This window comes from Panthera onca, chromosome A1, assembly GCF_046562875.1.
Source record: "Panthera onca isolate mPanOnc1 chromosome A1, mPanOnc1 haplotype 2, whole genome shotgun sequence".
NCBI classification, from domain to species: Eukaryota; Metazoa; Chordata; class Mammalia; order Carnivora; family Felidae; genus Panthera; species Panthera onca.
Genome location: NC_138339.1, coordinates 108,962,065 through 108,987,968, shown reverse-complemented (window position 1 = coordinate 108,987,968; position 25,904 = coordinate 108,962,065). Strand labels below are relative to the sequence as shown.

General features: G+C 39.0%; 1 long non-coding RNA gene across 3 annotated transcripts in view; it reads left to right on the top strand.

Moving 5' to 3' along the window:
* The window catches only part of LOC132680177 (uncharacterized), a 33,427-nt gene extending 10,912 nt beyond the window's left edge, over positions 1-22,515 (top strand). For 2 of the 3 annotated variants that reach the window (XR_009610562.2, XR_009610561.3), the window contains 3 exons: positions 2,016-2,097; positions 20,362-20,427; positions 22,404-22,515. This is a non-coding gene — a long non-coding RNA (uncharacterized LOC132680177). Of the gene's footprint in view, positions 1-1,269; positions 1,387-2,015; positions 2,098-20,361; positions 20,428-22,403 lie in introns of those variants that run through there. The other variant, XR_009610560.2, reaches the window with a different exon arrangement.
* The last annotated feature ends 3,389 nt before the right edge of the window (positions 22,516-25,904 follow it).

Below are 25,904 nucleotides of genomic sequence, written 5' to 3'. Positions count from 1 at the left end.
GACATACAAAGAGAATTTTGATATTAGAAAGGCTCTAGGAGCCCAGGAGGAACAGGGATTCAAGGCTAAAAAAAGCATTTAAACTAGGAGAACAGTTCTAATGGTGAAGATTCCAATAGGCAGTGCTATCTCAGACTTGTTGGAAGAATGGAAGGGACAACAGGACTTGACTTTCTGCTCAGTTCCTACTGTGCAAATCCTTGCCACTGCTTATTAACACATACACTTGCTCACTGTCATGTGTGCTTACATACCAGACGTGTGAACATTTTCTCCTTGTGGAAGTCTGGGGGAAATTCCGGAAATGTAACTTTGTATTGATAATTTGTAATATGAACTTAATGGTCACTCTCCTCCAAAGTTACCAAATAATAGAGGAGACTCTTAAGCTAGTCTCAAGAAGATTTAAAAAAAAAAAAAAATGCTAACTATCAAGGATTTAGTGATTAAGAAAAGAAAAATGCCAGCTTCCCTTTTCTTCCATTCTCACCAAAAGACAGTTTTATCAATGGTTTTTCCTAGCAGGGAAAATCCTTGACTATAACAGTCCTGTTTATTATTGAGAATGGACCTTTCTGTTCATGGAAATTGAAGAAATAGAGGACCTCAGCTCTCCGTAGTATTTAAGGAGAGCCAGGAGAGATTCTATACTACTGGTGGAGGGAACAAACTAGAAAATCAATCAGGAGCTGAAGTGGAGGAGTCTTGGTAAATGACTTTGAGAAGCACCTGAGATTTAATGTTGAAAGAGATAAATGAAGATGTTGCAAATCTGTACTCCTGTCAAATTTACAAATGGGATCACATCAATACTAGAACAAATTCTGTGGGTTTCACATTTCACAGCAAAGCGAAGGAAAGAAAAGTTGCAGTTCAATAAAAAAAAGAATCACATTCTTTCTACGAAATGCAATGGTATGATAGATAGCGAGAGAGAAAGACTTATTGGAACAGGCAAGAAAGTAACTTTTAGGTGTTTGGTAAACAAGATAATAGATAAAGGAAGTAACTGTTGAATAAGAAAAGTAGCTTTATATCTATGTTTTAAGAAATTTATTTGGAACCAGCAGAATTTTTGAAGATAAGTACTCAGTTTTTTAATAGGTTTTGATATACAGAAAAATATATTCCTAATGTATATATCCCCTAATATTATGCATATCTATCTATCTATCTATCTATCTATCTATCTTTTCACTGATTGAAGTCCATACCTCATTCAGAGTTCCCAAGTTTTCCCCTGATGTCCTCTTTCTGTTCCAGAATCCCATCGAGGATATCACAGGACATTTCATTGCCATGTCTCCCTTGGTCCTTTCTTGTTCACGATAGCTTCTCAGACTCTCCTTGCTGATGACTTTGAAAGTTTTGAGGAGTATTGGTCAGGTATTTTGTGAAATGTCTTTCAGTTGGGATTGGCTTGGTGTGTTTCCCCTGATTACACTGGGATTATAAATTGTGAGGAGGAAGACCACAGAGGAAAAGTGCCATTCTCACCACATACTTATCACTGTTGATGTGAACCTTGACCACATGGCTGGGGAAATGTGTGTTTGTCTGGCTTCTCTGCTGTAGAGTTAATCTTTTTACCTTTCCCATACTCTTTGGAAGGAAGACAGTATAAGCAGCACAGACTTAAGGAGTGGAAAGTTGTACTCCATCTCCTTGAGGGAGGAGCATCTACGTAGATTATTTGAAATTGTTCTGCATAGGTGCTTTGTCTCTTCTTACTCATTTACTTATTTATTCAATAGTTTATTCACATTAATATGGACTCATGGATATTTATTTTATACCTAGAGTTATAACTCAACATTATTTTGTTTATTTTGTTTCTTAAATATTTTGAGCTTTGGCCATACAGAGTTCTTTCAGTTGGCTCCTATGCCTGTTGACATACTCCCATGATTGTGGCTTTTAAGTTTTGTTGTTGTTGTTACTGTTTTTTTTTTTAAGAATTTCCTTACTTCTACTACAAGAACCTCCAGGCTCATCTTGTATATTTTTTGTATTAGTCCTAGAATCAGCCATTGTTCTGAAGAGTCCTGGTTGTCTTCATTGGAGAATGATAGGATAAATGAAGATCTGTGCCCAAGTGTGAGTATGAACACAGGGTGACCTACTACTCACTGTTTTACTGCTCCCACCCCATTTTATGGGAAGCCCATAAAACTGCAGAAAGTGGTCAGTGGAAGTGAAAACTGCCTCAGATATCTGCTCAGTAAGGCTTGGTACCCAGAGATCTACTTTGGAGGGGGCTTCAATTTAACCTGCACTCATGGTAAGATTAGTCAAACGTGTATTATGTTGCTCAAGATATGTATAGCCTGGCATTTGCAATGTGCATTTCACTTTGCCTTTGAAAATCTCTGAGAAGTTGGCTTGCTCAGCTTAAATATGTGGAGGTTTATAGCTTTCAGTTTGAATTTCATTGCACATGATTTCATTGCGTGGAGCCACATTTCACTTTGCAACTGAGCACCTGAATAAATGTGTTTTCTTGTCGAACTAAACAAACAAACAAAAATACCCATGAGCTAAAAGGAATAGAATGCCTGCTATACTCCAGTGCCGGGAACCCAGTAAAACTCCCACTTGCCATTGCGTGTTTCCAACCAGCAAGACACAAATCAGCCATCACACATTTCTCTGCCGGGGGAGCAGTGTGCATTTCTGTGTGATCAGCAGTGCATTGCAAGTGGAACTTAGCCAGCTGCTTTTCCAGAGCTATAATTCTCTTAGGAAAGTGAGAAAAAAAGCAGGTTTTAAAATAGAGCCAACAAAAAAGAAATAGGTGAAAAAGATGGATAATAGTCATGGAGAACATTGTGGTCAACTCGTCCAACATGTCAACTGGTCTCTGTCTCTAAGGCAGGTGTTATTTTTATGCTGCTTTATGTTTAATGATTACATAAAGTCTTACACTTAGTTTATAAAGCTCAATGTCCTTGACAAGTCAGAAAATAGATTATACATATCTAAGGTTTTATTCCTTTTCCTGGGGAGAAGTATAAAGTAGTAGAAAGCAGGGTATAATCCAGAGATAACATTCTTAACTCCTCAAATGGGCTTTGGAAGTTTTGTTTTAAGCCTGAATTAGGGAAACAAGGGTCAGCATAGGCAGAGGGGGGGTGCTGCCAGGTCCTTGGGAACATGAAAGTGAAAAACTCAAAGTCATTCCCTCAAGGAGCTGACATTGCAATGGGATAATTCAAACAGCAAACATGCAAGTGGATTCATGGAGCAAATTTCAGATACTGATAAATTCTGTGAAGAAAATTGAAGAGGGAGATGTGACAGACAGTAATGGGCCAGGAGGTTCTACTTCACCTCAGGTAGTCAGGAAAGTCCTTTGTGATGACATTTGAATTATGAGAGGAAATTGGGCACCTGAAGTCTGGGGAAGATACTTCTGACTAGAAGGAACAAGAAGGGTGAAGGCTCTGAAACAAAACTGACCTTGAAATGTATGAGGGGAAGAAGTAGGCTGATGTAGCTCAAATTTAAGATTGAGGAGAAAAGTAAGGGAGATAATGTTAAAGGAATAAGCAGAGAACTGATTATACAGGGCCTTTTAGACTTTGGTAAGAAACTTGTATTTTAATGTGGGTGCAGTAGAAATTTATCAACGAGTAATAAGCGATGTAGTAAATGATCTTTCTGCTATTTGTAGAACTGGTTACAGTTAACAGGCAGCTACAGAAATTGACTGACAGATGGTGACACACAGTTGGTGCAAGGTGGTAGAGTCAGGAATGATTCTAGAATAGACCTCCCTGAACTTGCTTTGGATTAGATACAGAATATGAGGAAGGAGAGGAATTAAGGATGACTTGAGGATTTTTGATTCGATCAACTGAGTGGACGTTGGTGCCATTTGCTCAAAAGAGAAAGACAAGGAAGGTGTGGACTGGGGAATCAAAAAATTCCTTTAGCCACACTAAGGGTGAGAGAGTTGTTAGACACCCATTGGGATTAAGTAGTTGGATATCTGAGTGTGAAGTTCAATAACACACTAAAATTGTTGATGCAAAATTGAATTATCAGAGTATGTTTATATTTTTGAAGCCAAGGGAGATTATCTAGGAAGAGAAGCAGGGTAGAGATCAGAAGAGAGTCAAAGACAGAATCCTGGCAGCATGACAGTGGTTAGGGGCTGGTGGTAGACAAGTCAGCAAGGAAGACAAAGAGACTACAGAAGGTGGGAGGAAATGTGGTGTCATAAAACTGTGAAAAAATTGTTTCCAGGAGAAATACCAATTCTTTCAAATGCTGATGAGAGTTGAAATAAGCTGAGGATTTCATTGGTCATTTGTGACCTTAACAAGGTTTACCTCAAAAAAGCAGTAGAGAGAAATCCTCTTTGCATTGGGTTGAGGAGAAAATTGGAGGCAAGTAAATGGAGACAGTGAGTATAGACAACCCCTTTGAAGAGCTAGAAGAGAGCAGAGTTAGATGATTGGTGGTCACTGGGGAGGACATGGGCTCCAAGGACTGATTCTGAAGAAGGATAACAAACACTAAGATGTGTTTGATTTCCACTGTGAAGTATCCAGAAGAGATGGAGAAAGGAGGAAGAGAGAAAGAGGATAATTGCAGGAGTGAAGTCCTTGAGGGACTGGGATTTGTGACTTAGGTGAAAGGTTTTTGTTTAGATAGGGGCAGGGACAGTTTCTCCTTAGTAATAGGAAGACAGCAGCATGCGTGGGCATAGGTCCAGTTAGGATGATAGTTTGATGGTGGGAAAATATCCTTCTCATCTGATTGCATGTAGTTTCTCTGTGAAGTATGAGGTGAGGTCTCTGGTATTTGATTCTTTCTGCTCAGCTCTTCGTTTTCCCATTTCCCAGATTACTTAGTGCTTGAACTCTTCTATAATATTAGCTTGAAAATGACTTTGGTTTGCCATGGGACCAACTCTAACTTCAAATCTATGAGACTCTATAGCTCTGGTGATCAAAATGGTCTTACGATGGCTTTTATGTCTCTTGCTAAGAATGCTGAGAGGGAAAACCTGAATGCTTCATTGTAGTATCTTAGCTTTGGGTCACTGTCTACTTCCGATCCCATTAGCTATAGCTGAAGGTCTTGGAGACCTTGAACAAACACGCAGTGTAGACTTAAGTTCTTTATCATGGGCTATTGTAAAGAATACAGTGTGGATTAGACAATGTGTTAATTTCCTGTGGCTCCTTTGATAAATTACCATAGGCTTGGTGTCTTAAAACAACATAAATGTATTCTCTCACTGTTGTGGAGGCCTAAAGTTCAAAATAAAGATAGCAGCAGAGCCATGCACCCTCCTGAAGCTCTAGAAGAGAAATCGTTTCTTGCCTCTCCTACTTCTAAGTGCCTGCTGGCATGTCTGGACATTTCTTGACTTGTGGCCACATCACTCCAATCCCTGCCTTCACATTGCCTTCTCCTCCAGGTGGGTCCCTTTTCTGTGTGTCTGTTGGAAAACTCCCTCTACCTCTGTCTTATAAAGTTACGTATGATTATGTTTCGGGCCCAATAGCATCATTTGGAGAGGTCATCTTCTCAAGATCCTTAAGTACATCTTTTGCTATATAAAGTAGTGTTCACTCTTTTGCCATATAAGGTAATATTCATAGGTTCTACAGATTAGGATGTGTCTATAACTTTTCTAGGGCCACTGTTCAGCCCACTCTACGCAGGTACTTGAACTCTTGGGAATGTTTCCCAGGCATTCCCCTTTGACAAACATTTTCTAAAGGGGAAAAATGTGCACTTGGGGATAAAGTGTGCAAGTGTTGGATTCAATATTTTGCCTCAATTAGTCTCTGAGTAACCATCTGACGAAAAGGATTTGTGGTAACTTAAATATTGTTGATAGTCCCACTGAAAAATAGCACTCATTGGCACCATTTTGGTTATGTAATGAGAGAATGCATTTGAACCAAACCTCTTTTCTCCTTGTTGAATATTGTATATACAGAACAAAAGCAGCAGATAACTGTGGAAGAGAAATTGATTAAATAGGCATTATCGCGAAGTGTGGTAAAACAGTTTATTAAAGGAACAGTCTGCCTTTACCTTGCTGTCTTTTCTTGTCAGTGAAAAAGGGAAAACAGGTATATAAGTAGGAAGTAGCTTCTGGAGTTAGAAGGGGATGAGAAAGAATAGTTGTAGCTTTATTAAAGCTGTTGGAGTCATTTCCTCTGCCACATTGAGTGTTCTCTGTACAATTCCCTTACCCTGCTGTCTTAGCTCAGGAAAGCACGGTTACAGTGCTGTCCTTGAGTCCACCCTTCTGGAAGAAATCCTCCTTTTATATCGTTATTCTTGTCGGAGCTCTTTTCTTCAGTCATTTAACTCCTAAGTTCCACCTACTAAATTAGAGGAGAGGAATTATTCTAAGCATCTAATTAATGACTTTCTCTTCTGGGATGTCTGAAGACCCCAGAGTTGTTTCCTCTGAGAAGCACCATCTTCATGTTTACATCTAGTCTACCTAATTTGACTTTAAACAGGGACCTTAATGCAGGGACCTGTATTCTGTGAAGTTTAGCAGCATCTGCAATTACTAAACTCACTTGTTTTGCCCCTGTCCTCACCCCTGGAAACAAGAGTGGGCTCTAGAAATTTTACGAGGGAAGCCTCAAGCTTCCTGGAGGAAGATATAAGGGGTTCCTCTTGGGTTTTTTAGCCCATGGAGAAGCTCATTGCTCACTTCCACCCTCAGAGTGGTTTCTGAAATTGCTGGCCTGCCTTCCCACGCAGGGAACAATGGGCCACCCCATTTGCCATTCTACTCTTATTGTTATGTTATGTTATGTTATGTTATGTTATGTTATGTTATGTTATGTTATGTTATGTTACTTTATTTTATAGCTTTTATTTAAATTCCAGTTAGTGAATATATAGTATAATATCAGTTTCAGGTGTAGAATTTAGTGATTCATCTCTTACATGCAACACCTGGTGCTCATCACAGTAAGCATCCTCCTTAAGTTCCATCACCTATTTTACCCCATCCCCCACCCACCTCCCCGTGGGGAACCATCAGTTTTTTCTATATAGTTAAGAGTTTATTTCTTGGTTTTCCTCTCTTTTTTTCCGCTCTGTGTTTGTCTGTTTTGTTCTTAAATTCCACATATGAGTGAAATCATTATGGTATTTCTCTTTCTCTGACTGAATATTTCACTTAGTAAAATACACTCTAGCTCTGTCCACGTCATTGCAAATGGCAAGATTTTATTCTTTTTGATGGCTGAGTAATATTCCATTGTGGGTATATGTATGTATGTACATCTTGTTTATCCATTCATCACTTATCATTAGGGCAGTACAAATCAAAAATACAATTAGGTAACAGCCAGAATGGCTAAAATTAACAACACAAGAAACAAGAGGTGTTGGTAAGACTTTGGAGAAAGGGGAACCCTCTTAACACTGTTAAGAGGAGTGTGAACTGGTGCAGCCACCCTGGAAAACAGCATGGAGGTTAACCAAAAAGTTAAAAATTGAACTATCCTCTCTTTTTAGAGGCAGCCCTCAGCCAGCTTGCAGTGGAGCCTTTGGGGATGGATTAGAGATGGGCTTATCTACTTTCCACATTGTCAGGTGGGAGGATATGTTTGAATTAAACAATAGAATTGCATCCCCAAAAGTATCTTTTGACAGCATATGGTTTTAACATTTTGGTAATTCTTGAATCATCTAGAGCTATTCTCGAAACTTGAATGGGCCACTTCTATACCCAAGACTGGATCATTTGACATTCTGTAGATGTAGCCAAATACCCTTGGCTTTATTATTTTTTTCTCTGGTAGAATATTTCATAACACAGCACTGACTGCCCAACACCTCTCTTTGGAGAAATCTTTGTTATTTAAGGACAGTAAAAAAATTCTTTAGTTTTCTCTTTTTTGAGTAAGTTCCTTAATATTTCCTCTTTGGACACATTTTCTTTTTCTTTCATCATTTATAATAGTTCTTCCCTGAGATTTCCTGGCCTCTACATTCCTGTAAAGGAGTAGTAACTGAAACTACCCATGATGTTCATGTATAGGTCTTTCTTCCCCTCAGTTTAATACAAAGTTTATCTTTATACAAGATATCACCACTTTCATTTTGTTTAAAGTGAATATTATAGAGAAATGGCTGATTTTTTGGTGATAGTTAATTTTATGTGTCAACTTGACTGGGCCCTGGGGTGCCCAAATACTGCTTAAATATTATTCCTGGTTGTGTTTTTGAGGGTGTAGATGATGCTGGGGAGGGTTCAAGGAAGAGGTACTTTGCTCCAGATTGGAAGGGAAGATAAATCTATGGTTGGATATTTTAATAAATCTAATTTAAATAGTGATATGATTAGGTACTTACTAAATCTTACAAGGCTAGAGCAAGACTAAAGCTGTAATTATTATAGAGGCAGCAGTCATTCATATCTGGAAAAGGTGAGTGTTTGATATTTTTGTGGTCTGCACAGTGACCTTGTTTTTGCCTGTGGTTAAAGAACATTATGAAATGGTCTTGTTATTATTATTTCTGTTAACCTCACTTCTTCAAAGTCACAAGGTGATTTGATGTTCTATGAATTTATTTACATCCAGCAAAAGAACCCTGAGGTCTAGCAATGAATGTCAGGCCAGCTTTTAGAGTTTAGGGACTGCTTTTCTGTTCCTGTGAGAAAGAGGCTTTTTTTTTTTCCATCTTTTTCCTTTTTAACAGAAGAATAACACAAAATAAAAGCAGAAAAAATAAAGGGTTTTCATAATCTCTTTTCAACCCCTAATGAAATAATGGATTTAGGCAATCTAGATGCTAAATCATCAGGTGAAATAATATTTGGGTACTTTGTGATGAGTGGTTCAGGCTGATACCCTTTGAACCACTGATCAGTGTTAACATCACTAAAAGTGGGATAGATAGATATTACGTGACTCCTTAGTGATGTACAGCACCATTTTTGAAATATTATTGCCAAAAAAACTGAATCTGAATTCCATCAAGTCTCAAACTTAACTATATATAGGAAACATGAGGAATAGAGCATCATCTTATATAATATCATGAAGGTACAATCAGCCAAATCTAGAATATTTAGCAAGTAAATGTCATGAAAAAAGAGAGAGAGAGAGAGGTGGGGGGAGGAAATGTTATAGATTAAAGAGACTTACAAAACATATCAACAAATACAGTATGTGACTTTTGTTGGGATTCTACTTCACACTACTCATGTTAAGGGACACTTTTGAGATGATCAGAGAAAACTGAGTAGATTTTGGGCTTAGTTGATATTAAGAAATAATTATAAATTGTGTTGGTTATGAAAATGGTACTGTTATTTTAAATGCTTTTATGTGTAGAGATGCAGTCTGACATACTTGTGAACGAAATGATATCATATCTGATACTTCTCAAGAAAAAGAAAAGGTTGGAAGGTGGATAGATAAAACAAAAAAAAATGATAGAATGTTGCTAAATCTTAGGGTGGGTGGTGCTCATTCTTTGTAGATTCATTCTTTATACTTTTGGGTATATTTGAGAGGTGGCGGGTCAAGCAGTCTGTAAAGAAGGTGTATATTCTGTTTCACATCACTCGTTTGATTGTCCTCTCCTCCGAAGGGCACCATCACCCACTATATAGAGTCAAAGAAGGTAAGACTGCCAGTCATCTCCCTTTATAAATGCTCCAGCACTGGAAATGCCTCTACTTGTCAGAGAAATGATTCTATTTCTCAGAGATTTCTTCCATAATTCCCAGGTACTGTTTTTGCTCAATTTCTGTTTAAGATGGCTTTTATCGGATAGAGGTTCTTTGAAATGACAAAGGTTTCTAATAGTTACTGACTTAAAACTATTTTCTGCCTCATTCATTTCTTCAAGGTTATGTGTCCATCGAAATAAGAGGTCTGTTATAGGAAGAATTGACTAGATTATAATATGGAGTACAATTTTTATATTGTGACTGTCATATTCATTGTTGAAAGGCTGAGCTGAAAGTTGATGACCATATTACCTTGAAACTTTCTATGGAATTCAACATTTTATGGTATTTTCCACCCACAAGCAAATCTTCTGTTAAGTATTCAAATGTTTAGAATCCCCATAGAACTGGCAAAATAGTCACTGCCTAAAATGGATGAAGACTAAAAGACAAAGCAAGTGTACCTCATCCTCTTGGGGTCTCTATTTTTAGCTCCAGTTTTGCTCCCAGGCATAGAGGTGAATAACTCTGTCAGCCATTTCTCCTTACTAAATATGCATCCTGACCCTCTCTCTTTACTTACTCATCAGATTGGCATATTTGGTATTTCTTTCAGCTGTTCTGATTATCTTAAAAATTCTTAATAATTTAAAGACACTTTGTCCATAAAATATTATGTGTATTTCTGTAACCACAGAGTGTCTGGGAGTAGAATTCTGTGTTGTTATACGATGCATGCTGAACAGAATCATGCACAGTGCTTAGCTGCACTTTTGTCTCTCTTGCAGTTTTGTGGTAGTTTTTGTAAAATAGACAATATTTCTCTGTTCCACAAAATGGTGTGGCATGGATTTATTTACTTGTCAGTCAAAATTATGTCTAATAAATGTCATGATGTGAAGGTAACTCCTGGAAGCACTTTAGATTACCTTATTTAGAAAGTAATGCTGATGATGGGAGTTAGGAAATGATTTATTTTGTGTAAGGAAAGGGTCAACAGCACTGTCTCTGAAAGGTGGGGTCCTCAAATCTTTTCCTTTCATTTGGAGGGGTTATTACACTTCCTTCTCTCTTTCCATAAATGAGACCTGGCCTCTGTTTTAGGGGATTCTCACAGGGAAATAATCAGATAAGGTTACTTGCTCTCCCAAATGTCAAGTACAAGTGGGGACACAAAGTGAAAGAATGATGTATGGGGCCTCTTTCAGCTCAGAGGACACAATGGCTAGGGTCTGCCTGGAGGGAAGGAAGAGGAAAGGTTTCAGAGGAGAGGCAATGCTTAAACTGAATCTTAAAACATGCAGAAGGACATGCTAGGAAAGGAGAGGGATGTGAACAAAGTCGGGGAGACCTGAAATAGTGTAGTATATCCAGGAAACTGCAGCTTCATTCAGTAGTGCTGGAGGATTGTGTGTAGGCACGTGTGTACATGTGCACAGTAGTAGGTAGGTATGTTGTAGGTATGTTGTAGAGGCAGGGTAAGGATAATGCTGATTTGAGAAGTTATAACAAGAATGATGTTGGAGGTGTCAGCAAGGGTGAGCTCAAAGGTTTTGTGCGTGTTGCTAAAAAATAGGACTTTAGGTTGTTGACCTCTTACTATTGTCCTATCTGCATCATGGGCTTTCCGTAATAGCTTAGGCACCCTTACACAAAGGCCCACCGTGACCTTTGGAGAGACCATCACAATCTAAGTAAGATACGAACTATATGTACATTTGTGTCAGTGTTGCTCTGGGCGGGGGTTTGAGGTAGTTCAGGTTTATGCTTTTGAGAATTTTGGCATTTTTTTTTCATAAAGCTAAGAGTATGGGGCAGGACAACAACCTGGCATAAGCTTATCATGGGTGGGATTTGTTGCAGATACAGGCTTTCCAACATGCCATGTTAATTAGTGCTTCTAGAATAACTATACTTGAATTTTATGCAAAATCTTGATATTTGCTTGTAGAACTCTTGCCTTCTTTTTTTCTTCACGTTTTGATGAAACGTCACTAATTTTTTTTGTCATTTAAACTATCTATTGCATACACTCTGTTCATGATTTTAAAGGGGGAGTTCATTTTCTACTATTTCCACTTACAATTTAAGGCCTCAGATGTAATAATTTAGTCTTGGGTTTGTACAAAAAAGCATAAAGAGTTTAGGCATCAAATATTCCTGAAAAAACAGTTCCCATTAGTTCTCTGATGAACTTCAGAGAAAACAATTAACTCCTTGTCCTTGAGAGAAGGTAATGTTCATTCCCATTTATGCTCTAACAGGAGATACTGCCCTAACGTATTCCAGAGGGTTGGAAGAGGAAGGTGTCATGGTAATCCAATTCCTTCAGCTAATCAAGCAAATTGTCAGCTTCTTGAATGGTTTAGATGCAATAAAAATATGTCTGGGGAAAAATCAGGCAGCTACAGTTTTGACAGTTTAGATTAAAATCTACCTGCATGCAGCTGCATTTTCTTTTATTAAAGTGATCCATTTTGCTTATCCTTGCTAGGCCCTTAAACAAAGAAGGCACCTTGAGATATTCTGTCCTTCAAGTTTTCTTTTTTTTTTTCTTTCTTTTTTCTTTTTTTTACCCGGAACTTCTGCCTGGTTGGTGAAGTTACACTGAAAAGGAATCCTCTTTACTGAGCATTCTGGTTATCTATTGCTGTGTAGCATACTATCCCAAATATACTACTTTTGTTTTGATTTTAAGGGTCAGGCATTCAGATATGATACTGTGGGCAAGCCCATTTTGGTTCCCAGGGTCTTGGGCCTCAACCAGGATGACTCACATGCCTGGAGGCTGAAACAGCTGGGCACTAGTAAGTCATCTTTCTCTATATGTAGTCTCAGGGCTTCTCCATGTGATCTTCCCAAGTGATTTCTTCACCATGGTGGTCTTGGAGTAGCACAATTTCTTATACAGGGGCTCAGTGTTCTAAGAGGGAGTATTCTAAAACACCAGGCTGAAAGGTGTCAGGGCTTTGGTAACCTGCTCTTGAAAGTCATAAGGCATCACTCTGTCATATTTAGTTTGTCCCTCAGGGCTAGCCCCCATTCAGCATGGGAGGGGACCTCATGGAGATGTGAATACTAGATGGCATGGATCATTGGGAGAAGGGGTGTGGGTCATCTTGGAAGCTGGCTACCACAGTAAGTCGTCACCAACGATAGTGAGCCTCGCTTCTTCTGTTCACTGTACTCACTCCTCTTAGAAATGAAGACAAGTTAGTTTTCTCCCAGGCATCCACTGTTGCCCACCACACCTAGCCCACTTCTTCCAGAACACTCTTTTCATGGGCAGCTGAAGAGACCTTAACAGTTTGTTTCTGATCATAAATCTTCATGTTCAAAGCTTTTCAGTGGCTTGTTATTGGTCTTAGGATAAAGACCTTCATTCACCAAATATTAGTGAATACTTACTCTGTCTCAAGCAATATTTCAGGCCCTAGGGATACCACAGCGACTACAGCTGACAGAAATTTCTGTCTTCATGGAGCTTGCATTCTAGCATGTGTGTGGAACACAGTAAATAAGGGCAAATATTTACTGTGATTTATTAGGGATAAAAGTGAACCAGGTAAAGAAAAGGGGAAGAGTGATTTACAACTTTAAATAGGATAGTTAGGGAAAGCCTTACTGAGAGGGTGACAATCATGTGGATATTTGAAGAAAAAGAATGTTGGTAGAGGGAATAGTAAGTGTAAAGGCTCTTAGAGGGGAGCATGTCTACCTTTCAAAGAAAGCTGGAATGTTGGGTAGGGGGCACACAGAATGAGAAGGAGACAAGTGGGGGATCAAGTCAGAGGTTTACTAGTGGACCAGATAATGTAGGGCTTTGTGGTCCATAGTAAGGTGAGACAGGGGGGCGTCTGGAGACCTTGGGAAGGGCAGTGATGTGGTCTGGCTCTTGTTTTAAATGCATACTCTTGGGGAGCAACTGGAGAAATAGACCATTTATTTGGCAATTGCAGTAATCTAGGAGAGAGGAGATGGTGGCTTGGGCCAGGATAGCATGGTGAAAATTATGAGAGGTAGTTCACTAGAAGAGTATGTTTTGAAGATAAAAATGAGAAAGTTTTGCTGATGAATTCAATGTTGGGTATGAACGAAAGAGGAAACACAGATGATATCAAGCAGCCAACAAGACAGAATTGCCATTTATCCAGATGGAGGAATCTTCCACAGAACAGATTTAGAGGAGTGTTCAGCTTGGGCATGTTAAAAAAAATGTTTAACATGACCTTCAAGGGCATATTTACCTTTCCATATCCTGACGCCCTGAACCCATACCTCCATGCTTCAGTCCTGCTGATCTCTCACTTCCATGAGTGACCAGCAATCTCCTTTCCCCTTAGCACTTTTTCACATATTTCCCCCCATCTCTGAAATGCCCTCCCTGCTCCCCCCGCTTGCTGGTTAATCTCTAGTCTTTCCAGGTCCAGGTCAACTATTACTTGCTCAAAGAATCCTTCTCAATCTCTTTATCTAGGTTTATGTGCCTATAACACCCTGTAAATAATGGTTGGTGTCTGAAGGTTACCCCTGGCAGGAATGTATGCTACATGGGAAGAGGGACTCTTCTGGGCTGCTCCTCATTATCCTCAGTGCCTGAATGGTGCCTGGAACCTGGTAGCACTGAATAATTATTTTAATCATCCTGTCTACTCAAATATTATAATTAATATAATATAATATAATATAATATGATATGATATGATATAATATAATATAATATAATACATCACCCCACAGTTGTTTTTTTCCAAACAGACTGCCTGCAAACTACTTCTTTAATATAGAATCCTCCTTAACACAGAAATGTGGCTAGTGGCTCTGGAAATAATTTCAAATGCCTGAGGATTTTTTTTTTTTTTTTATTAACAAGGCCATACTTTACTCGTATTATATTCAGACTTGCCCAAGGATTTTCTCCATTTGGAAACTCACTGGAGCATCCAGTGGTGGATCAGTTAGTAAAGGGAGCTGGCACTGGTGTTTCCCACACTCTGGACCATTACTTCCTCAAGCCCATATATGGTGGCACTTATGTCATATGTGTGAAGAGCCTAGGCTGTTTCAATGAGAAGAGATGCTGATTCACTCCTAGTGAAATGTCATTTTGATTCTTTGCTACCTTTCATGGAGAATATTTGTAGAAGTGACTTTTCAGCACAGAAGGTGTGAAGGGAAACGGAAGTAGCTGATAGAAGACAATTTATTCCCAGCATATATTTAGTAGCTTACTCTCTAGCTGTACTGATGAAAGACAGCAAAATATGCAGAACCACAGGGGAAGAGTAAATCTGTGAAGAGGCAGAGAGTACTAGATGAGACACTGCATTTGGGTGAAACTTCATATTTTTCCTTACTTACAGCTTAGATTTAATTATTGTCAATGGATAGATTTATCTTTATTTAATTTTTTAAAATGTTAGTATAAATTTTTAAATTACACTGTATGGCATAATTTTCTGGGACAAGCAAGTAAAATGTTTGGGGATAGGACTTTTGTCCTGAAAACCTCTCTGAAAATCTTTATGGGCATTTTTAATTAACACCAAGGCATCAGCCAGATGTAAATCCTCTAGTGGAGATAAGCTATAGGCAGGGGTCTTCTTTGCCTGCTTCAGAGAGTTGGGCTGTGACAGCATGATGTGTTCTCAGGAAAATCGTGAAGTGGGCAGAGATAGTCCCTGGTGTCTCTTCAATACCCAGGTACCTTGATGACAACCCTCTTCCTAATGTTTTTGTGATTCCTGTCTCTTCACACTTGGGCTTGTCAGATATATTAGCAGTTCATCTCCAGTCTTCTCATGAAGGTCTCTCTACTTTGTAAAGAGACTTCAGAACGTCATGGATCATTAATGCAGGATCTTTTTATTGCTTAATGATACTCCTTAATACTCCAGAAATCCTATCAGGCAGGCAGGTTTCTAGATAAGTTAAGGTAGGTTCAGGGGACAGTTCTTCATCTCTTACCTTTCCAATTCTCTACTGTGCCACTCTTTCAACTGCTAATCTCTCTATACTTGGCTTGTTCCACCCACCAGTCCTCCTGCCTAGCATTCTCCTCCAGTTAGGGTTTATGCTAGGAAAACATGTAAGGATGGTGAAATTTGTCCCTGTGGGATGTATTTGACAAAACTCTTTGGGTTTTGATTGATTGAAAATACTTAAACTCATATTACTTTAAAAAACCACGATTTATTGGTTCTTTTAACCAGAAGGTCCAAAGGATGAAGGCAAAGCTGAAGGCATCCAGAGTTTCAAATAATGAGGTCAGGTTCCTATTGTGCTATGTTCAGATTTGGGCACTGCACAGCACAGTTCTCAAGCACAGCTTGCAATCTCAGCATGGGAGAGGCTCCTTCTTTCCTTCCCAGGATCTGTACCCCAAAAGAACTGGTGATCCAGGGTGATAGAATATAGTGGTTAACCAGTTTGGGTTGACTTCTGTGGTAGGGGGAGGGAAGATTCTGATGACATTTCTTCCCAAATCACATACAATGTTACATTCCCCCAGGGAAAGAAATTCAGAGCCAACCAGGTAATGACGATGCTTCTCCTCTGCCCTTCCCACATGTTGTGTAAGGTCCACCCTGCTGGTGGGGGATGGGGGGGGATAGTTTCTACTCATCAGGTTGTGTTTCTTTCACCCCCACACAGTGATTCTTCTCCACCCAGCAGCCCAACTTCTGCTGCAGAGGGCAGAGCAAGGATGGATAGATGTTTCAGGGAAGTAAATTTTCCCTAAAAATAAGGAAGAACTTTTAACTAAGAAGAGTCAAAGAATGAATTGTCTTGAAAGCAGTAGCTTCCGTGTCACAGGTTTTTAAACAAGGGTCTGTTGTCCACACGTATTTTTAGAGAAGATTTGCATGGTCACTTGAGTAGCTAGGATAAATGGCCACCACTTCTGACTGTGTGCAGAAGTGCTTTCCTGCTCATGCCCATGGGTTCAAATACAGTCAGGATGACAATGCCCTGGCTGAACAGGTTTGGAGTGCAAGCTTCAGGGAGACATGTAGATCCTGTCATACATTTTTCTCATTAAATTCTCAACTGTTGCCTCTTAAAAGATTCTTTAGATGATCTTTTTCTTCCCTCCAGTTTTATTGGGATACAGTTGGCATAATCTTGTGAATATTGGTATTTCTCCTATAATTTTTTTGTATATACATAAAAGATTAAATATTTTTGAGTTTTATACATTTAAATTTTTTTTCTCCCCTTAAAAGAGATTTCCATCTGTTTATATAGCCTTCATAATTTTGTTAGGCTTACTCATTTCTTTAGTATGTAAAAGCCTAATCCACGTATTTTCTAATCTATTCTAATATTTCTTGGGGATGAATTTTCATCTTCACATGAATGTCATCAGAAAATTGTTAATGATTTTTACCAAGTTGTAGATAGCCTCTACTTATTTTCCAAAACTTAAAACTGAAGCATTTGAAATACAGATTTTTGCATTGTATATTTCATTCATCATGTGAGATGATTTTTGCAAATGGCTGTATTGAATGCATGATTTGTAATAAAGAAACTACATATTTGAGAATTTGGCTTTCCTCCAATAATAAAACCTTGTATGCTCTGAGTTAGTTGTATTAAGTCCATAGAGACTTAGAGCCTGCAGACTGGATTCAGACACTTGGATTCATATCCAACGCTCAACCTGGATGTGGCTTAGGACTGTTAACAGCTATTTTATGTGTCAGTTTCCAACTCTGTAAAATACTGGCAATAAAAGTGCCTACCTTTTAGGACTGTGATGAGTTTCAAAAGAGATAATGCAGGCAAAGTCCTTGGCACAACACCTAGCTCATAGTGACATCCTAACAAACTCTTAGCTGTCATAATATAGCTTTCTATGTAGTAACTTCCACAGATGTGAACGCAGCTGTGTGCCAAGGAAATAGCTCTGTCTGTTCTCAACAAATAGCAAGTTTAGTTGTTTGTGGTCATTGATCGTTTGCTCTTTGAAATTTATTTCGAGGTGAGTTCAAACCTTAACTCTTTCGTGTCCAAGAAGGGCAACACTTTAATTAGAGTGTTAAAAGCCCTGGCATTGTTAGGATTATGACAGAAACTAAAATCATTAAAATAAAATAACTAAAATAGTTAATAAGATAATTTTTAAAAATCAAAATATGATAAAAAGTGATGCACACTGTAGGTGCCTGTGATTCAATCCACATGGAAAAAATGCCAAGTCCTTTAGAAAGAGACAAAGACAAGTGATCAAGTAGCTATAAAAAATTGTGTATGGCTAGATTAATGAAAACTGGAAGCTAGGACTCATCTTGAGGCAGTGTTTAAAAAACAGTTGCATCTAGGGGTGGCTGGGTAGCTCAGTCTGTTAAGCGGCTGACTTTGGCTCAGGTCATGATCTCACGGTTTGTGAGTTTAAACCCTGCATGGGGATCTGTGCTGTCAGCTCGGGGCCTGGAGCCTGCTTCGGATTCTGTGTCTCCCTGTCTCTGTGTTCCTCCCCTGCTTGTTCTCTGTCTCTCTCTGTCAAAAATGAATAAACATTAAAAAAATTAAAAAATACAACAAAACAAAAAACAGTTGCATCTGAGTGGGTGTGGAGGGGCTGCCTATTTCGTTATAGGACTAGGGCTGAGGGCTCGGGATATTGCTAGCATAGTAACCCCCCACTGTTGGTCAGGTAGTGGGGGCTCTGAGACTGTGAGAACTTAAAACAGGACAAGGAAGAGCTGCTGGTGGAAAGTTGGTGTGTGTACTCAAAAGGGCTCATTAGGTTAAAGTCCCTTCTGTTCTATACCCCTTTAGACTAATAGGGGTCAACTGGGGTTAATGAGTCTGCCCATCAAAGATGCCAAGGAGTTCCCTTCAAATCTGCCTCAGTAGGCTTTTAATGTGGATGAAAATGGTAAATTTTGGGGGAAAAAAAACCTGGCATCAGATTATATAACCTGAAGGATAAGTAGGTTGTGACTGGCTTTAGTGCTTCAAAGGACTAATTTGTGCTCTTATGTTGAGGAAATGGATTTGGAAACTGAAAACTTAAACCCCTCTTATCTTGAAGTTACAAATCTATAGATTTAATTAGAACAGTGTTTGAGAAGCTAATCTGTTTCAAACGAGAGAAGCTTCTTTGTGATCCAAATGGTCTTATTCAGGCAACAGCCTTTGGAATTCTTTCTATATAATTGGAGGTGACATAGGAAATACAATTTGAAACGCCACAGAATTCAAACTTTCTTGCTTGGTCATAGGATGTGAAATAAAAAATGCCATGCTAGGGAAAAAAATGTCATTCTAGAATAATTTCCATGGCCCTTTGCTGCAAAATAATCCTAATACAACATATTTTGCATCATTTTATTTTGTTCTTTCCATTTGTTAAAATGTTTTCTTTTGTGTTATGAAATAAATGAAACAGCATTTTTTAAATATTTTTTAATTTTTTTAAAGTTTATTTATTTTGAGAGAGAGAGAGAGAGAGCATGCATGAGTGAGGAAGGGGCACACACACACACACACACAGAGAGAGAGAGAGAGAGAGAGAGAGAGAGAGAGAGAGAGAGAGAGAGAGAAACCCAAGCAAGCTCCATGCTGCCAGCACAGAGCCTGATGCAGGGCCTGCAACCCACAAACCTTGAGATCATGACCTGAGCTGAGAATAGAGACAGATGCTTAACTGACTGTGTTACTCAGGTGCAGCATGAGATAGCATCAAGTCTCCCATGTGTCACATGCATTACCAATTAACATAATTTTTTCTTTTAAATGGTTTATAGTTTCTTCACGAGTGCAGTGAGATTGCAGCATATAAAGCACACTCAGTGAATAGTTCACCATGATGGGGAAAGGCACATGAGTCATGGTACAACATTTCAATTTCCATTTTCTTTTTTTAGGAAATATACCTTCAAGCATTTTAGAGCATTTTAGATAACTGTATAATGCAGATACAAAATCAGGTGAAGCAGACAAGTTAAAGGATAATGCTTTACTTTGCATGTTATGGTAAAAATTCAACAGAATCGATCACTAATCTGAAAGTTAAACATCACAGTCATTTTATGGTAGCGATTGGAATGATTAAAAACTGAACTCTCCCCAAAAGGATATGACATCACTTAACAGAAGTAAACTAATAGTGCAGTATAAATATGCAATATGAAATTTCTGCTGTCCTAAATTTCCTTGCTGATGCGGGTCTTTTTGAACCAATGACCTCCCCCTCCCCCACACCCTACCCCACCCCCCCTTTCTTTTCTGGGACTTGCTATGGTGGCTCACTTTTCCTGAGCTCAGGGGTGGCCCCTGCCATTTCTTGTCTTCCTTTGGCGCTCGCTTCAGGCCTGCTGCTCAGGTGTCTGCTGTTGATTAAGCTGCCAGAAGAGCCCACAGGGGAGCTGTTTTCCCCTGGGAATCACCGTCCACACAGGGTGTGCTTGTATCTGCCAGATGCTGCTGCTCTTTTGCTCAGTGCCGTAGTGCCCCATGGGTACCACACTGTAGTGTTCCTGGAGCCCTACACTTAGTTCTGTGCAGAAATGAGGAGCATCCTTCATATTGGTACCGGTGCCATCAGAGTTTGCTTCCAATGTCCTATAGGAACAGCACTGTCAGCACTATCACCCGGACAGCCCTGTATGTCCACTCGCCCCCAATAGGTGTGTCACTTATTCAGGCAGTTTCTCCTGATCTCTTCCCTATAGACTGCCACTTGTAATATTCTTTTGACCGAGAGTGTTCGACACAGGGTGAATACAAGACAACTCAAGGTTTGTTTGTTTGTTTGTTTGTTTATTTATTTATTTATGTATTTTTAGGACCAAAGGCACCAGGAAGAGAATGTCCATCTTTCGGGTTCTTCGTTTGTAAAATGTGATTGATTTTCAAATTGGATTCCCTTTGTAAGCAGAAGTCTGAAAATTCTTATGGAAAAATTTCATATTCTGTTAGCTAAAATATAACCCAATTATTGTTAATTCTAAATCAACAAAGTTCAGATTAGTGAGATTTCCCTATTCTTTTGGGAAATTGGGCCATTAATGCTTACCTCGCTTTTTTGTCTTGAGGGTTTAGTAAGCCTGTGTTAAAGCCCCTTAGTGTTGGAGTGCCTGGTCTTCTTTATCGAAATCACTGACGTAATGCCAAGACACAGGGTGATCAGCGGCCGTGTAGCCAAGAGGCTGAGAGCCCCGTCTTTGGAGCAGACAGTTGTGTTTGAATCCTGCTTTTTTGTGTCATATCTTTGCGTCCTGGAATAACTGAACCTCTTTGCTTCAGTTTTCAAAGTGTAAGTGGGACAAATTATAACAGTAACTCCCTCATCAGGAGCTTAAAACAGTCCTTGGATTATAGCAGTTCCTCAATAAGTGTCAGCTACTATTGCTAGTAGATGGCAGTCTGTTTATTTTCTGTTACAGAGGGAATTTCCCATTTGGTAGCAAAACTCTGGGAAATACTGAAATGATTGAGATCAGTGGTTTTCAGACTTTAGCCTTCATCAGAATCATCTGGAAGCCTTTTTACAACCTCACCCTCAGAGTTTCTGATTCAGTAGTTCTGGGGTAGGGTATAGGGGATGTCCTGCAGACCTGCATTTCTAACGAGTTTCTCGCTAATGTTACTGTTGCTGGTCAGGGCCACACCTGTATGTTTTTCAGGCAGCACCTGAGATCAGACAGGAGTGGAGATAGACACGGTTGTCAGTGGGGCTCTGTCTATTGTTTTGGAACCCAGAGCAGGCTGCTGTGTCATGTGGAGGGACGGTAGGGCAAATGTAGAACAGCTGCATGAGCTTGAAGGAGGGTGTGGCACAGCTCAGTGCCCACTGACTTTGAGGTAAGGATGTGGGATTCTAATAGCTACCAAATAAATGCAACAAGCAGCTGAGTGAGCAGGTTGGACGCATCCGTGCCTGAAATTGAGCACAGACAGGAAGACAAAGTCTGATCAGTAACATCTTTCTTTTTAATTATTTTTTATCTGATTCCCCCCCCATATTTACCCCCTGAAAATAGGATGTGTCTGACAATAAAATGTAGTGATTTTCACCTCAGAAGCATTATTGTAATGATAATGGCTTCTTAAAATTGTTCTTATCTTGGAATCAAAGAAATAATAAACCTCCTTAGGACAAATTTAATCCTTTAGGTTTGATTTCATTTATAGAACCTCTTCCTGAATCCCTTTGATTTTCTTCCCTCTCTTTCATTTGATTACCATTCACCTGTGCGTTAGAGAATGGCACTACCTTTCTTGACAATGGATTTTCCTTAGTTTGGGGCAGGATACGTGTCTCTAAATGCTTCAAGGTTGAATTGACCCTGGCTTTCCTTATTTAATGCCGCTTAAAGTCACAAAGGTAACAAGATAAGAAAAGTTTGTACAACTCTGGAGCAATTTCTTAGGACTGAAGCATGAAGCAGAAATATCATCATGTCTTTTCATCTCAGTATTAATGTTGCAGTGTTGAAAAGAATAAAGGCTTGCTGGGGTTTCTAAATTGAATAAATATGAGAAGCAGAGAGGAAAAATGTATTTATGCCACTCCAAGCGTCATTTATACAAATGATCTCGTACACATGAGAAATGATTTTAGATCAACAGATAACATATTTACATAGGTAGGTTTCTTAGCCTCCTGGCAATATATATGATAAGTATCTTTTAATATTGAGGAACGTCAGATATCTGCTCTGGGTGGCACAAGGTTCCTCTGCTCATTTTTCCTCCTTGCTTTTAATATCAGATGCCTCTGAAGGAACAGAAACACAAGCATTAATACACAAAGGAAAAAACAGTGCACGACTTGGAGCCATTTATTGAATTTGATGACATCAATGCAGCAAAAGATGACTTGAGCAAATGTTAGTGAAATAGAAGCTTTTTTTTTTTTTTTGCATTATAAAATGTTCAGCAACCTTATCTGTCATCTATGTATCCATCTGTCTGTCTGTCTAAACATGTGCCAAAATTTATGTGTTATTTCATCTCACCTTTTGCGGTAGTAGTAAGATGCTGTGAGAGAAATAGACCCCATCCCCCATGCATTAGAAAACAATGAACTATATTTATCCTTTTCAGAGTTGTAAAAATAGTATTGTTTTGTTTTCTGTTGGAGGGGGTTCCTTTCAATATAGTTAGAGATCTTAGAATGTGGTAAGATATTTTTTAATGATGTTGAAGTGAAATATGTGTTGTTGGCATTATCAAAAAATGCAGAGATCACCAAACGTGGTCGCTTAGTGCCTCATTAATACTATTGGAAATGGCTTTGAAAACACAAAAGGTTCTGTGTAAGTAAATGTGAAATGGCAATATAAAGTTGGCATGGAAGTTTCATAAGTAAAATTTGGAAGGCTTTGTTGATGTTTCTGCCATGTGTCCTGAAATTTCTTGCTGGGTTTCCTGCTGTTTCTAAAGTATGTCCTGAGATTTCATGGTGTATTTCTCCGGTTACATGGCAAGTTGGGATAAATCTCTCTGACCTTGTTGGGTCAGACCATTAGGCAAACAATCAACATCCAAATTCCTTTTCCAGATCTATCTCCTTATCATTTATGAACTATGCTCAGCAAGTGATAGACATATAACAACAGCAGCTTGAAAGTTTTTTTTTTTTTCTTTCTTTTTTTTTTTTATGTAACACTAAGTCTGAAGTAGGTAGTTGTTGGTGTTGGTTTACTGACTCATGAATTTCCTGGCCAAAGTCTCTGTAGTTCTTTTGTTCTTTCTCTCATAGTCCCAAGCTGGCTGCTGAAGCTTCAGCTATTGTGTCTGCTTTCCTATTAAGCTGGAAGGAGGAAGGGCATAGTGGTAAAAGGAATTTTTCAGAAGGTCCCCTGAAAACTTTTGCTTTTTAAATTTTGAAATGTTATTTTTGAGAGAGAGAGAGCATGAGCAAATGAGCAAGAGCTAGCCAGGGAGGGGCAGAGAGACAAGAAGATGCAGAATCTGAAGCAGGCTGCAGGCTCTGAGCTGTCAGCACAGAGCCTGACACAGGGCTTAAACTCATGAACAGTGATATCATGACCTGAACTGAAGTCAGATGCTCAACTGACTGAGCCACCCAGGCACCCCATACACAATTATTCTTAGCCATCAGTTGGGGGCTGTTACCTGGCTGTATTAACCAGTTAGCTCTTCTGATCTGCCGTGCCCTTTGCAGATCAGCCTTTACCAACTTCTTAGAAAGCCCTCAAATGGGCGCCTGGGTACGTCAGTTGATTGAGTGTCCAACTTAGGCTCAGGACATGATCTCGCAGTTTGTGGGTTCAAAGCCCTAATCAGGCTCTGTGCTGACAGCTCAGGGCCTGGAGCCTGCTTTGGATTCTGTGTCTCCCTCTCTCTCTGCTCCTCCTCTGCTCCTCCTCTGTCTGTCTCTCTCTCAAAATTAAATAAACATTAAAAAAAGAAAAGAAAAGTCCTGAATCTAAGAAACTCAGAATCTGGCATTGGAAAGTTATCCAGTGGTAAAGCCCAAGAGGTGTGGACATTTAAAGCATTTGCTACACCACCATACTTGTGAATGTGTTTCTCCTTATTTCTCTTATTCTGAGGAACACACAGGATAACCCTATGAAGAGTTACTTCCTTGATATGTTAGTTTATACTGGTGCATGACAAATATCCATGAGCTTTGTGGCTTAAAACTACTCATTTATTAGCTAACAGTCCTATAGGGTTTTTTTAAAACATATATTTTTTCCAGTTTTATTGAGAAAAAATTGATGTACATCACTGTATAAATTTACGGTGTACAGCATTATGGTTTGGTTACATATATTGTGAAATTACCAAAATAGTGTCAGTTACCATCCATCTTCTCATATAGATACAATAATAAAAATAAACAGGAGTAAAAAGGAAAGACAGATTTTCTCCTTGTGATAGGAGCTCTTAAGATTTAGTCTCTTAACAACTTTCATATATATCATACATCAGTGTTAGCTGCAGTCACTGTGTTCTATGTTACATCCTTAGTACTTTTTAAAAAAATGTTTATTGTTGAGAGAGAGAGAGAGAGAGAGAGCAAGCGAGCACACAAGTGGGGGCCGGGTGGGGAGAGGTTTGTAAAGAGGATCCAAAGTAGGATTTGTGCTGACAATGTGAGCTTCAACTCATGAACCATGAAATCATGACCTGAGCCAAAGTCAGATACTTAGCTGCCTGAGCCACCCAGGCTCCCCACATCCCTAGTACTTCTTTACTTTGTAAATGGAAATTGGAGGTTTTACCCACCTTCTTCCAATTCTCCCACCCTTCCCTCTCTGCCTTTGATAAACACAAGTCTGTTCTCTTTTCCTATGAGTTTGTTTTGTTTTGTTTGTTTAGATCCCACATAAAAGTGAGATCATACAGTATTTGTCTTTCTCGACTATTTCATTTGGCATAATGCCTTCAAAGTCCATCTGTGTAGTCACAAACGGTAGGATTTCCTTGTTTTTTGTTTTTTGTTTTTTGAGTGGCTGAAATCTATTTTCTATGTATATACCAGAAATTTTTTATCCACTTACCCATCAGTGGACATTTAGGTTGTTTCTATGTGTTGGCTATTGCAAATAATGCTACTATGAACATTGGAGTACAGGTACCTTTTTGAGTTAGTGTTTTCATTTCTTTTGGATGTATTCCCAGAAGTGACATTACTGGATCATGTGGTAGTTCTTGTGGAAAGTTTTTGAGCATCTCCCATACTGTTTTCCATAGTTGCTGTCCCAGTGTACATTCCCACCAACAGTGCACAAGGGTTTCCTTGCCTTCACATCCAGCATTTGTCATCTATTGTCTTTATGATGATGGCCATTCTAACAAGCAAGAAATAACTCATTGTGGTATTAATTTGCATTTACCTCCTGACTACTGATGTTGAATATCTTTTCATTTACATGTTGGCCTTTTGCATATCTTCTTGGGAGAAATGTCTGTTCAAACCTTTTGCCCATTTTTTAATTGGGTTATTTTTTTTTTCCTATTGAGTTGTATGAATTCTTCATGTACTTTGCTTATTCACCTTTACCAGGTATGTAGCTTGTGTGTATTTTTTCCTCATTTTGCAGATTGTCTTTCCACTTTGTTGTTAATTTCTCTTGCTGGGCAGAAGCTTCTCAGTTTGATATAGTCTCACTGGTTTATTATGGATTCTGTTGCTTGTGTTTTAGGTGTCATGTCTAAAAAATTATTACCAAGAATCAAGTCAAGGAGCTTATTCCTATGTTTTCTTCTAGGAGTTTCATGGTTTCATGACTTC